Below are 12674 nucleotides of genomic sequence, written 5' to 3' on the forward strand. Positions count from 1 at the left end.
AATTAAGTCGATTATCATTAATTACTGTATCTACAAATCCTTCTGTTTAATCATCTTCCCGCGGTTCATTTGCTTAGATTTTTTGTACACATGATCTCAATAAGGTGGTGAATGAGCTCAGTGAGCATTTTCTCCTACCTGTATCAATTTTTTATCATCATCATCAAAATCATAAATCATAATTAATCATAATTAATTTATTCATTACAATTGAATAATTACTAGTAACAGACACAATATTTCTGACACTGGAAATACATACCCCCAGGTCCCTAGATGTTCCTAGATACCAATAACATGCAAATTGACCTTGCAGAAGTGGAGCAATCTTCCATTTACTTAGGCATGTACCTTTAGGCGAAAACGGTCTACAGATTAACAGGTTAAGGAGAAGGGGAAAAATAAACAACAAAAAACAACCTTTACAGGTGGAAGCCTCAAAGTGAGTATTTAAGAAAATAGTCCAAGTCCAAAAAACAGGACGACACTCAATAAAGAGGTATTGTAGACAAATAAATAAGCCACAAAGGCAACTCCTAAAAACAGAGTTTATATTGAAAACATAAAACAATAAACCTCCACCAAGGGAGTTTATGTGCCGTAATAGGCAAAGGACAGTTCCAAAAGAACACAAGAAAACACTACCATAAAAGGCTAAGCCTCTATAAAATAAAGTGTAAAATAAGCCAGTAGCCCAAAACAAGGATGGCTACAAAGAAGGCTAAATGCTGAGTAGGGCAGCACTACACTTGCCTGACCAAAAGGATAGCCAACACAAGGAAATGAAAAAGCAGTTCTGTTCCGTTAGGGGCTCTGCTTGGCATCACACTGCACTGCACTCCCTCGCGTACGTGCACGCGCACTGAATAAATTCCACAAATGTACCTTTAATACCAGTATTAGTCTGACCACACCCCTCATCAGCTTACCTTCATAAGCAGGTGTGTGGTCACCTGCTCTCCTCCTTCTCGCTTTCACCACAAGGAAGTGCCTCGGTAGTACCCCACTTGACGTGTTGTTAGTTGACGTGGAGAAAAATATTGTTTACAAGGAAGGAGATACGTTGACATCATATCTTTATTTTCTCTCTCACTATTTTCGAGAAAATACGGCGATATTGTCTTCGTACTGGAGTGTCTGGAAGATGATGATCATTCTAAAAACCCTCCACCGGTTTTCGTATTGGGAGCACGCCGCTGCATGCTTCTCAACTGCAGTTCCTTGCTGTGTTTGTTGGGGTGAAACCTGTCAGGCCACAGCTGAACTGTCGGACGCGCCGCTGTTGTGAGAAGCGGTGGGTTTCAGGTTGGGTGAGTACTGTTGCTGGCGGGCTTCACTTGTCTGTTAGTGCTATGGGGGCTACTTGACAATGTTTATGGAAACCGGCCCCAGGCTAGGGTCCTTTGTTCAGCCACCTAGGCGACAGAAGACCTTGGTCTGAGGACCATTGTAGTTTAACTAGTGGGCCGCGACCATTAACACTGGTGATCCCTGTGTGTTCTGGACGAGTGGATTTCTCTCTGTCCCGTGTTAAGCCCCTTCTTTCATATCCAAATGAGAGTGTTCCTTCACGAGGAGATATGTGCATGGATGTGCGATAGCGGCAGATCCATGTTCAAGTCAGCTACACAGGCCAGTTTGGTATTGTGCTGATTCCGTCGGGTGTTGGTAAAATCACCGTTGTAAAGCAGTGTTGACATCTTGTTTCTCTTTTCTCTTAAAAAGTGAGGAGAGGTTCAGAACGGCGGCCTGTCTGGGTGAGTGTTATGTCATTGTATATGTTGTAGTTTTGGCTGGGTTCCGTATAGCAATAACTGGACAACACACACAAGCTCAGTTGGTAGCCACAGCAACAGGTTTAGTGAGCGTCAGGTCAGGAATGCACTACAGACATCATTAGTCGATCACAACACTCTTCAACACGCTGCTCTTAATCGAACCCGAGTACCATATATCACATCCCCCTTTCTTAAAGGATAACTCCACTATTTTGGGAAATTAGCTTATTTAACATCTTCCCTGGAGTTAGACAAGAAGATGCATACCTTTTTTGTCTCTGTGCGTGCATTTTAGCTTTGGGAATAGATGCTCCGTTAGCATAGCTTAGCTTCATCACTGGAAGTGAGGCAGGACAGTAGCCTTACAGTGCCTTACAGTGTATTGCAAGGTCTGACATTGACCAAACTTGATATGCATGACCTTGGTGGGCTCTAGGTCAACTCCTGAAAAGGGGGTCAATGTCAGACCTTGCAATCAAAAGTTAGGGGCGCACTGAAATTATGGCAAGGGTTATTAGCCCCCTAACTTTTGATTGCAAAGTCTGACATTGACCCCCTTTTCAGGAGTTGACCTAGAGCCCACCAAGGTCATGCATATCAAGTTTGGTCAATGTCAGACCTTGCAATACACTGTAAGGCACTGTAAGGCTACTGTCCTGCCTCACTTCCAGTGATGAAGCTAAGCTATGCTAACGGAGCATCTATTCCCAAAGCTAAAATGCACGCACAGACAAAAAAGGTAGAAAAAAAAAGAGTTATCCTTTAAGGAAAAGTTATTACTCACCTACTGCAGACCAGAATTAGCAAAATACTTCAATCACTTTTCCCAATAGCTTACCAACAGGAATAATGTAACAAATAATAAATTCATATTGTCAGTATCAGTTGCTTGGGGCCAGAGGTTCCAGAACATAGCCCACCGGTGGAGCTCAACCTTCAGCGTTGGCTCGTGTCATAATCGCTGTCGCTGTATCTCACAGGCGGCACGACAGCTCTCCCAGATCTGGTGCGGCATGTAGGGGAGTCGCCCGTGCTGGACTGGGAGGGCTGGTTCTGGGCAGGCGGCTCATCCCGCAGAGTCCATGGCTCGTCCCGCAGAGCTTCTGGCTCGTCGATAGACTCAGGATCAGCATACTCAGGATCAGCATTCTCAAGCAGACTTGGATGAACCGTCCTCAGGTGGCATCTGTTTCTCCTGAAGATCACGCCTGCCGGTGATTCCACACTGTAAGAGCGTGGCTCTACTCTCTTGCCCAACACGACAGCAGGCTTCCAGCCTTGCCTTGTTTTCATGTGTACTGTGGTTCCAGGAGTCAGTACAGATAGTGGTCTGGTTCCCACATTGTAGTACTTCTCCCTTCGTGCCTGCAGGTGTTGGAGCCTGTTATGTATGTTACTTGGGGTGGATGGCTGCAACACTGCGCTGGTGCACGGCAGCGGGCTCCTCAGGACACGTCCCATCAACATCTGCGCTGGGGAGACATCTAGGCCCTGTCACTGGTGTATTTCTCAATGACAGCAAAGCCAGATGCGGGTCAGTGCCTGTTTTAGCTGCCTTCTTCAGTGTGCGTTTCACCATTTTGACCATACTCTCTGCCAGGCCATTGGACTGTGGGTATCCAGGGCTAGAGTGTGTGATCTTGATGCCCCATTCTGCAGCAAACTTCTGCATCTCACAGCTCGCAAAAGGAACATGATCACACACTAGCTCTTTGGGAATCCCATGTCTGGAGAAGACTGACTTCAGCCTTTGTATGACTGAGTGGGCAGTCTTGTCTGGTAGGTTTAGCACTTCTGGGTACTTGGTCAAGTAGTCAACAATCACTAGATAGGATTGTCCATGCAGCTCAAATATGTCAGTCCCCAGTTTCATCCATGGCAGTTCTGGTATCTTATGTGACTGGAGAGGTTCTCTTTGATTTTGTGGCTGCATCTGTTGACATGTGGCACACATTTCCACTTTTTTCTCTATGTCTTGTGCCATTCCTGGCCAGTATAGGACCTTCCTGGCATGGGCTTTCATTCGCTGGACACCTTGGTGTGCAAGATGCAATTTATCCATGATTACTGCTCTCATGCTCTGAGGAATGATGATCTTGTCTTCCGTTATTACTACACCATCTCTGATGCTCACTGTGTGACGCATCGGCCAGTATTGGTGTAATATGCCATCACAGCGTTGTCTCCTTTCTGGCCAGCCCTTTTGGTGTGCTTGTATCACTGCCTGCAACACTTTGTCTGCTGCAGTTGCTTGCTGGAGTTGCTTGAGCATGTTTTCACTCAACGCATCTGTGGCCTCCATCGCATACACCACTTTCTCATCAAACAGATTCTCAGTGAGATCTCCAACGTGCCCTTTCACCACTGCACGAGAGATAGTATCGGCAACATGCATGTCTTTTCCTGGAGTGTATGTGATTTCAAGATCATAGCACTGCAGCTGGAGAAGCATCCGCTGTAGTCTAGCTGGTGCTTTGCTCAGATGTTTCTTAAAGATGACTTCCAGAGGTTTATGATCCGACTGCACACTCACTGTCTGCCCATATATGTACTGATGGAACCGCTTGGCTGCAAACACAATCGCCAACAGCTCCTTCTCTATTTGAGCATAGTTTTTCTCTGTGTCTGACAATGCTCGGGAGGCATAGCTCAGCGGGTAGCCTTCCTGTAGAAGACACGCCCCCAATCCATCTTTAGACGCATCCGCTTGGATCGTCAAGGGTTTGTGTTTGTCATAAAACTTGAGACTTGGGGCTTGAATGAGAGCAGCCTTCAGGCTTTCCAGCGCTGCATCATGTTCATGGGCCCACTGCCATGCTGCATCCTTTCTCAGCAGCTGTCTCAGAGGAGCCGTTATTGTGGCTTCCCCTGGAATGTATTGGGCCAAGTATCTTGTCATGCCTAACAATCTCTGGAGGCCTTTCTTGTCTTCCGGTGCCGGCATGTTGGCGATGGCTATCACCTTTGCATCATCAGGTTTAACACCCTCTGGTGTGATGATGTGGCCCATGTATTTCACTGTGTCGACTTTGAACTGGATTTTGTCTTTGTTGAACTTGACATTGGCAGCTTGTGCCCTCTTCATGACCTGCTGGAGAATTTCAGCGTGCTCTTGGTCTGAGGATGCAGCGATTATCATGTCATCAGCTATGATATGTACACCTTCTATGTCACCGAAGGTCTCACTGTTCTTCTGCTGAAACACTTCACTGGCTGACTTGATGCCAAATGGCAATCTCTTAAAGCGGTAGCGGCCCCATGGTGTGTTGAATGTACACAGCTCAGATGATGGCTCATCCAGTTTCACTTGCCAATATCCATCCTTCTCATCCAGAATGGTGAAGATAGATTTCCCTGCCAGTTTGCAGCAGACATCGTCTAGAGTGGGAATGGAGTAATGTTGCCTCTGTATGGCCTTGTTCAGATCACAGGGGTCCAAGCACACCCTGAGTTGAGTATTTTTTTTTCTGTGATCACCAAACTGCTCACCCATGCTGTTGGGTCATTCACAGGGGTTATTACATCTGCTTCCACAAGGTGGCGCAGTGTGACCTTCAGCCTGTCCAGGACAGCAAGGGGAATCTTCCTGCACCCATGTACCACAGGTGTAACTGCCGGGTCAATGTGTATGTGATGTACACCCGGGAACTCACCCAGCCCGCAGAAGAGAGATGGGTACATCTCCAGCAACTCCTCTTTAGTGGCTGGAGGTCTCTTCAGCTTCTCTGTTGTGGCTGGAGGTGTCTTCTCAAGTGCATCAATTCGTTTCACAAGCCGCAGTACTTCACTTGCCTCTCTGCCCATGATCGGCACGGTTGACTGGTTGATCACATAGAAATCAAGCTTGGCTTTAGCCTTAGCAGTTTCACACATCAGTGTCACGGTCCCTTCAGGCTTCAGACGGTTCCCTCCATACGCTACCAGCACTGTTCTTGTGGGCTGTAGCTGGATATGACCTGGAAATGTCTTTACAATGGACATAGGCAGCACGTTTCCATCCGCCCCTGTGTCAATCTTGAATTTGACCGGGACATTCCTCACATTGGCCATAGTGTACCATGCAGTGTCTTTACTTTTAGTGACTGCATCCACTTCCACACATGACACAGTACCTATAAACAGTGAATCTACATCTACCTCAGTCTCAATGTCGTGGACACCACGTCTTATTACTGTTCTGTATGGTTGGGTGCCCGTCCTGTCAGCTGGTGTAGAACACATCCTCGCAAAATGGTTTTGCCTGTTACATTTGTGGCATACAGCACCATAAGCCGGACACTGGCGTGGTTCATGTGTTCTCCCACACTTGTTGCATTGTGCAATCCACTCTCTGTTTTTCTTTTCTGTCCTCCTGTCTTTGTAGAATCTTCCCCTCTCTGGTTGAGCTGGAGCTCTACTTATGGCTTGCACATATGATTCCCCCACAGCCTGTGTTGTTTGCATAGCTTGCAACTGGCTCCTCGCAGCTTCTGATGCTCTGCACACATCTACTGCTTTCTCAAGGGTTAAATTCTTCTCCCTCAGTAGCCTTTCTTTCAGAGCAGCATTATTCAGGCTGAACACCAATTTATCTCTGATCATTTCGTTCTCACTTATTTTAAACTCACAGTTTCTGCTCTTCTGGCGCAGTTCCGTGACAAACTTGTCCACTGTCATCCCATCAGCCATAGAATGGGACCAGAACTGGTACCGTTCAAAAACAATATTCTTCTGTGGGCTGCAATATGTTTCAAAAGCCTTGAGGATTGCATCCACTTTCTTCTCGTCACCCTCAACAAATGTGAACGTGTTGAACACATCCAAAGCATCTTCACCAATTGTGTGTAACAGTATGGCCACTTTAATTTTTTCATCCTTTGCAATTGCTCCAGAGGCTGTCATATACAGTTGAAAACGCTGCTCCCACCTGCGCCAATTCTCTGCCAGGTTTCCCGTGAGTAGCAGCGAGGACGGTGGTTTGAGCTGCTCCATCTCCTCTGTTCTGTGCTCTGCTGCGCCGTCCAGACGCTGTTGCTAGCGTTAGCAACAACTAGCCCAACAAAAGTTCATCACTCACTCCGCAAATCCGCTGGGTTTTATAATCCGTGAGATCGACGTGCGTAGAGTGAAGATTCAGCCTCTTCTGACACCATGTTGTAGTTTTGGCTGGGTTCCGTATAGCAATAACTGGACAACACACACAAGCTCAGTTGGTAGCCACAGCAACAGGTTTAGTGAGCGTCAGGTCAGGAATGCACTACAGACATCATTAGTCGATCACAACACTCTTCAACACGCTGCTCTTAATCGGGTTGTTGTTACAGATGTGAAAATGATCTGGTTGTTGTGTGAGAAACATCATGGTGTTTATATGTACCGTGTACTCACAACTAAGGTAACTAACCTATGAAGCTATGCTTGGTGACAAGTGAGTAAAAGAATGTTCTTTTCTCAGCCTGTGATGACAATGAACAGTGTGTTCACATATTAACAGGTTTTCCTGTTTTAACTGGCCGTATTGAGGGTAAAATAAGAGGATTGTGTTTCCCCCCGGTTCCCTGGGGACTTTTTCATCCTCCTATCAGACATGTTGTGCACTAGAATTGTGTCTTTTGTGTGGTAGGGATGCGATGTAACCCTTAGCTTGATTGCTGAGGTTGTGCTAAAACTGCTGGAGAAACTTTATTTTCCTAAAAGAAAAGATGGTTTGGTCGCTGTCGTGTGTGCTTAGCAAGGCCTGTGGCCGATACTAATCGAGAATTATGTATTCTCTCATTGTGAAAAACGGCGTTCCTCTGTAGAGTGTTTTTGCCATTTTTTGTAGGTGATGATGGGTTGTGTGTGTCATGTGACCTACAACTGGGTTGGACTGGCCACAGAAGCACATGTGTATGTTGGACCGGGGCTCTTAGAGCCCTCTCTATTCTGTGTTTTTTCCTTAGTAAAAATCAGATAGCAGGTTAGCTCATGCGCTGTGTGGAGCTGTCAAACGCTTCATAGAGCTGACTATGACTGTGTCATATTCTCTTTTTGTCATTACATCGTATCATGGGTGTGGGGTCGTAAAGGGGTGAACTGGTAACCTTTCCTCTCCCCCTTGTTTCTGTCGGTCAGGGGTACACCCCCTGTCCTTCAAGGTTCCCGTCACGTGGCGGTTCGGCACGTTACGGGGGGGGGGCGGGGGGGGGGAAGTTTCCTGGTCCCACGGCCTGGTATATTGGGCGTGTGCACCGCAGGAATTCCCCCGCCATAGAGTACGTCACCGTGCGCGTCTCTGTTGGTAGGACTTCCGTGTGCTGTTCAGGTCCATGTGATGGATCTGTTTCAGGGGGGTGGTCAGGGCTCCTCCTCACCAAGCGCCTATTCGGGCCTTCTGTGAGTTCGGACTCCTTCTTCCATGTGAGGGAGCCTCCATCAGAGTACAGAGCCTTCCTCCTCAGATTGTCAAAGTGAGTGGACCCTCTAGAAGGTGTCCTATTCTATTGTATATGTATTCGATTCAATTCGATTGTTGAGTGTGTATGGGTTCAGTGCCTCTTCCCCGGGGAGCCCTAAAACCAATTTTTTACATGGCTCAAGGTGCAATATATTCTTTTCAATCTGTACAGCTCGCGTGGGAAGTCTCTCTGGGGATCCCCGTCTCCTTCCTATGGGAGGGTGGTGGGATGTAAAAATGTGAAATTTTTTTACCCCTGGCTGTGTAGACTGGGATACATACTGTTGATGCTTCCTTCTTTTCTATTCAAAAAGTGTTGGAGTTAGGAAGTGTCACACCCCTCTTGTCGTTCCCCTGGGCGCCTTGGGGATTCAATGACAGGTCTAAATAGCCTGTTCATTGATGGGGGTGTGTCCCGACGCACGTATAGTGCTAGCTCGCTGTAAACAGGCGACTGACTGTCACGCCTTGGTTGCTTGTGGTTGAAACGGCGTTTTTATAAAGCAACTGAGATGGGGGTTTTTCCTCTTCCGACGACCAAATCCCACGACCTGGGTTGGTTTTTCGACGGATTCTCGTTTATGTCTGGGGGATGATGACGGAATGGATCTGAACATATGTAGAGGGGTCTCACGCCCTTGGGGTGGGCCACCAGGCGCGGTTCGCCCGAACGTCTGGGTGGCGCCTTCTTTTCATGTTAAGATGACACGCATATCTGCCCTTTCTCCTGGAGTAGGCATGTCGGCGTGGTTAGGGCACGGGACTGGTTCTGGTCACGCTGGTCCGGATCAGTTGAACCCGTTGTCCGCCGGGGATGCAGATCTGCTGTTCTGGTACCCTGAGGGACTTGGGCTTTTTTCAGGGGGAAAAATGCCAGGTCGGTCCGGGTGTCACGGGGTTAAGCGCTATGGGGACCCTGGTTGGGTACGTTTTTACTCAGCACTGTCGTAATGGCTTGCGGCCATGCCAACCTGTACACGCTCGATCTCGTCGGATCTCGGCCGCTACACAGGTTGGTCCTGGTTGGTACTTGGTTGGGAGACCGCCTGGGAAGGCCAGGTGCGGTGTGCTTAGGGGCTGGTTCTCCATTCTTTTTCGCTCCTCTCTCGCGCATGGCGAAGAGGGGCCTGTTGGGGTGGTCTTTGACCTCCTCTGGTGACCCTGTGCTTCCCGTATCGCCAGGCCCGGTCCGAGGTAATGTTCGTCGACCCGTAGGCCTGGGTTAACCCTTTTTTGAAAACTGAGACACTTGTACTGCGGTATAGCCGGTGTATACCCGCAGGTGTGTTTTGGAGTTTTTTCTTGAGGGGTTATAGGAACAACCACCGCATTGGGTAACGCCAAGGTGGTTGATTCCCTGGTGTGTTGGAGCAGTGTCAACTCTCGGGTTCACCGGTTGAGGGTGCCCCTGCACGTTCATGACGTCTGCCAATCGTGTCAGCCTTCTCTGCCTCAACCCCTCTGGGTGGGGGTTTTTAAATGGAGGCTTGGTCATTCAACAACGCCAGCATACGCCCCTTCCGCCGGGGCGGCTGTGTTCAGCTGTCCCCTCTGGCGCCTGTCTCGTCCGCAGTCTCCAGGCTAGGGTTAACAGCCTGTTGCCTGGTTTTTCCCCGGTGCGCTGCCTGCTTCCGTTGGTTAACCTTTTTTGTGTGCTTACGGCCATGCTGACTGCCTGTTCTGCAGGGTCAGTGTGCCAGGCGGTGTACTATTGGGGGGACAGGTCCCGCTCGGCTTACGGCCATACCAACCTGAACACGCCCGATCTCGTCCGATCTCGGAAGCTAAGCAGGTTCTGGCCAGGTTAGTACTTGGATGGGATACCGCCTGGGAATACCAGGTGCAGTAACTGAGGGGCCTTTGTCCGAATACGCTGGCGATGTGGGGGGCGGGGCACTACGTGCCCACCTGGTGGGGTCTTGATGCTGGCATCATGGACTTCTCCGGGCCCCCATTCCAGGGAGTCCAGTCCTTTTGGTGGGTCTGGGTCTTCCTTCGCGCTCCGCTGCTACGGCCTTGCCACGGGGTTGGGTTTGCCCTTGACCCCGTGATTCTGGGGGCAGTAACGAGGTTGTTCCTCCGTTCGTTCCCGGGTGGCATGCGGGTTGTGCGTGTGTGTAGTCGTGGGGTCAAGCCACGGTCTGCTCACCCTGTGCGTTGAGTTGCTTGAGTGCCTCTTCGCACGGTCGGGTCCGTCGCCCTCCCGTGAAGCCCCTAATAGGGGGGATGCCCTCCATTAGGGAGGGTCGGGGGGGCTCGGCCCTCCCTGTTCTGATGGTTGTGGGGGGCTGTCAGCGGGGTGTATTTGTCAGCCAGCGGCTCCGCTTGGCCTCCCTTTGTGCAGTGTGATGCCAAGCAGAGCCCCTAACGGAACAGAACGTTAGGTTATGGCTATAACCAAGTTCTGTTAGTTAGGGGTGACGCTTGGCATCAGACGGCCGCTGCAGCCCTTGACCTCACCTTGTGGTGAAAGCTTGGGAAGGAGGAGAGCAGGTGACCACACACCTGCTTATGAAGGTAAGCTGATGAGGGGTGTGGTCAGACTAATACTGGTATTAAAGGTACATTTGTGGAATTTATTCAGTGCACGTACGCGAGGGAGTGCAGTGCAGTGTGATGCCAAGCGTCACCCCTAACTAACAGAACTTGGTTATAGCCATAACCTAACGTTAACACTGCAAGATTCAAACTTAAATACTCAGCTTTGCCATAGGCACAGCTGCACTGAATCAGGTGCAATCATGCCCACACACCTGCCAACCCATGAGGCAATTAACCACAGAGGCCAGTGATTGACAGCTATCTGTAAAGTGTCACAGCCAACTAAGTGACACTGGTTAGTATGACATCCTGTTCTTATATATGATTATGAGGAATGTCTGTAGATTCTTCCTCCCACTTGTGAAAAAAACTGTGAGAACTGTGGACTCTGGAACCGTAACTTGTGTACACTACAATATCTTGCATGATCTTGGAGAGTGGAGTCAATGGAATCAATACAAAAGGTTTATTGTATATATTTGCTATCATCTAGGCATATGTTACTATAGGTGTCTAGATGTGATATGTATTATGGCTGGTAATGCCCCGTCAGAAAGGAAACACGTTATGTGTAAACGAGTGACACTTTGTATAATATTCTTATGTTTATTATATATGATTGGAGCTATGTATATGACCTGTATATTCTTTATACACTTTAAAACCAAACTCTGGTTGGAAGACAGTGATTGTGTGAATCTAACCTCTTCTGCTTAAGAATGAATTGCCTGGTCTGCATAGAGGTGTCTGTAAGAGCAAGCCTACAGTAGGGAGTTAACCATAAGAATGTGACCTTGCCAGGCAGGGCCCCTTCCCTGAGCTCTCCGGCCGGCAGACGCATGGTTAACAGGCTAACCCTTTGTATGTTCTGAATAAAGATGAAAAGTGGAGGGACTTTCTCATACTTAAAAAAAAACTAGGTAACTGACGCAAGTAAAAGAAGGCGGGGAGTCCATCCTTACTACGTATTGTACGTTGGTTGGCTAGTTAAATGACATCCCTGTGACATCACTGTTTTTAGACCAATCGAAATATAATACAGGATCAATATAAAAATGACTGTTGCGCCTTCGAGAGCCAGATTTTTGAGAGATTTTATGGAGATGACTGAATTCTGATATATTGTGAGCAGAAACCTTTGTACTTATAAACATGAAACTGTGCCTTTAATGTAATCTTGTACTTTTAAAAAATAAAACACCCTTCTTTTGGAACACACCTTTTTGCTTCCATTCTTCTAACTGAAAGACGACGGGTAAGCATTGAAATGTTTTTTTGCATTGTAACTTTACCCATTGCTTCGTAATGTTCCTGATTTATGATGTAAAAACTTTAGAAGTGTGGCTTTATCCAGACGGAGACCTAAGGAGAGAAATATATATATATGTATATAGATTAAAAGTGGGTTCTGTATAATGGGATTATCAAGTAAAGCCATACAGTGATAATACGTGTAAACGGATAAGGGAAATGGACCTCATCTGAATAAAAAAAGTCCTTCCCAGTGCAAATAAAATAAAAAGATTCCGCAACCCCAATCAATCGACCTAAGGTCGATGACTGGGTGGGGTCGGAACAGTGCATTCGCTATATCTTGTCGGTCAGTGAGTAACAACGACAGTTTGTAGACTCATTTGGTCCTGCATGTCAACCACTTCGCAGGACGCTGTTTGATGTCAAGATGAGCAGACCAATGAGTTATGAAGTTATTGATCTGACCTAAGACCTAGCGTGGGCACTTATTACTATCCCTCACAGGAGACGAAATAGACAGCTGTCCCTCACAGAAAGGAAAAATAAAGCAAAACCATGACACCGTAGGTATGTCTCTCCCCCCTCAACAGCTTCCACTCTCCAGCTGGTCACCACTCCCCAGGGCTGGCCAATATAAGGACTGAGTGTAATATTTAGTGGTGCCATGGTCAAACAGGTTTTGTATT

At 47.7% G+C, this 12674-nt stretch overlaps 1 protein-coding gene across 2 annotated transcripts in view; it reads right to left on the reverse strand.

Annotated features, from left to right (window-relative positions):
- The window catches only part of tmod1 (tropomodulin 1), a 259845-nt gene that overhangs the window by 121281 nt on the left and 125890 nt on the right, over positions 1-12674 (reverse strand). The window lies entirely within an intron of this gene.

The sequence above is a fragment of the Notolepis coatsorum genome, assembly GCF_963971535.1.
Source record: "Notolepis coatsorum genome assembly, chromosome: 7".
In the NCBI taxonomy this organism is placed as follows: domain Eukaryota; kingdom Metazoa; phylum Chordata; class Actinopteri; order Aulopiformes; family Paralepididae; genus Notolepis; species Notolepis coatsorum.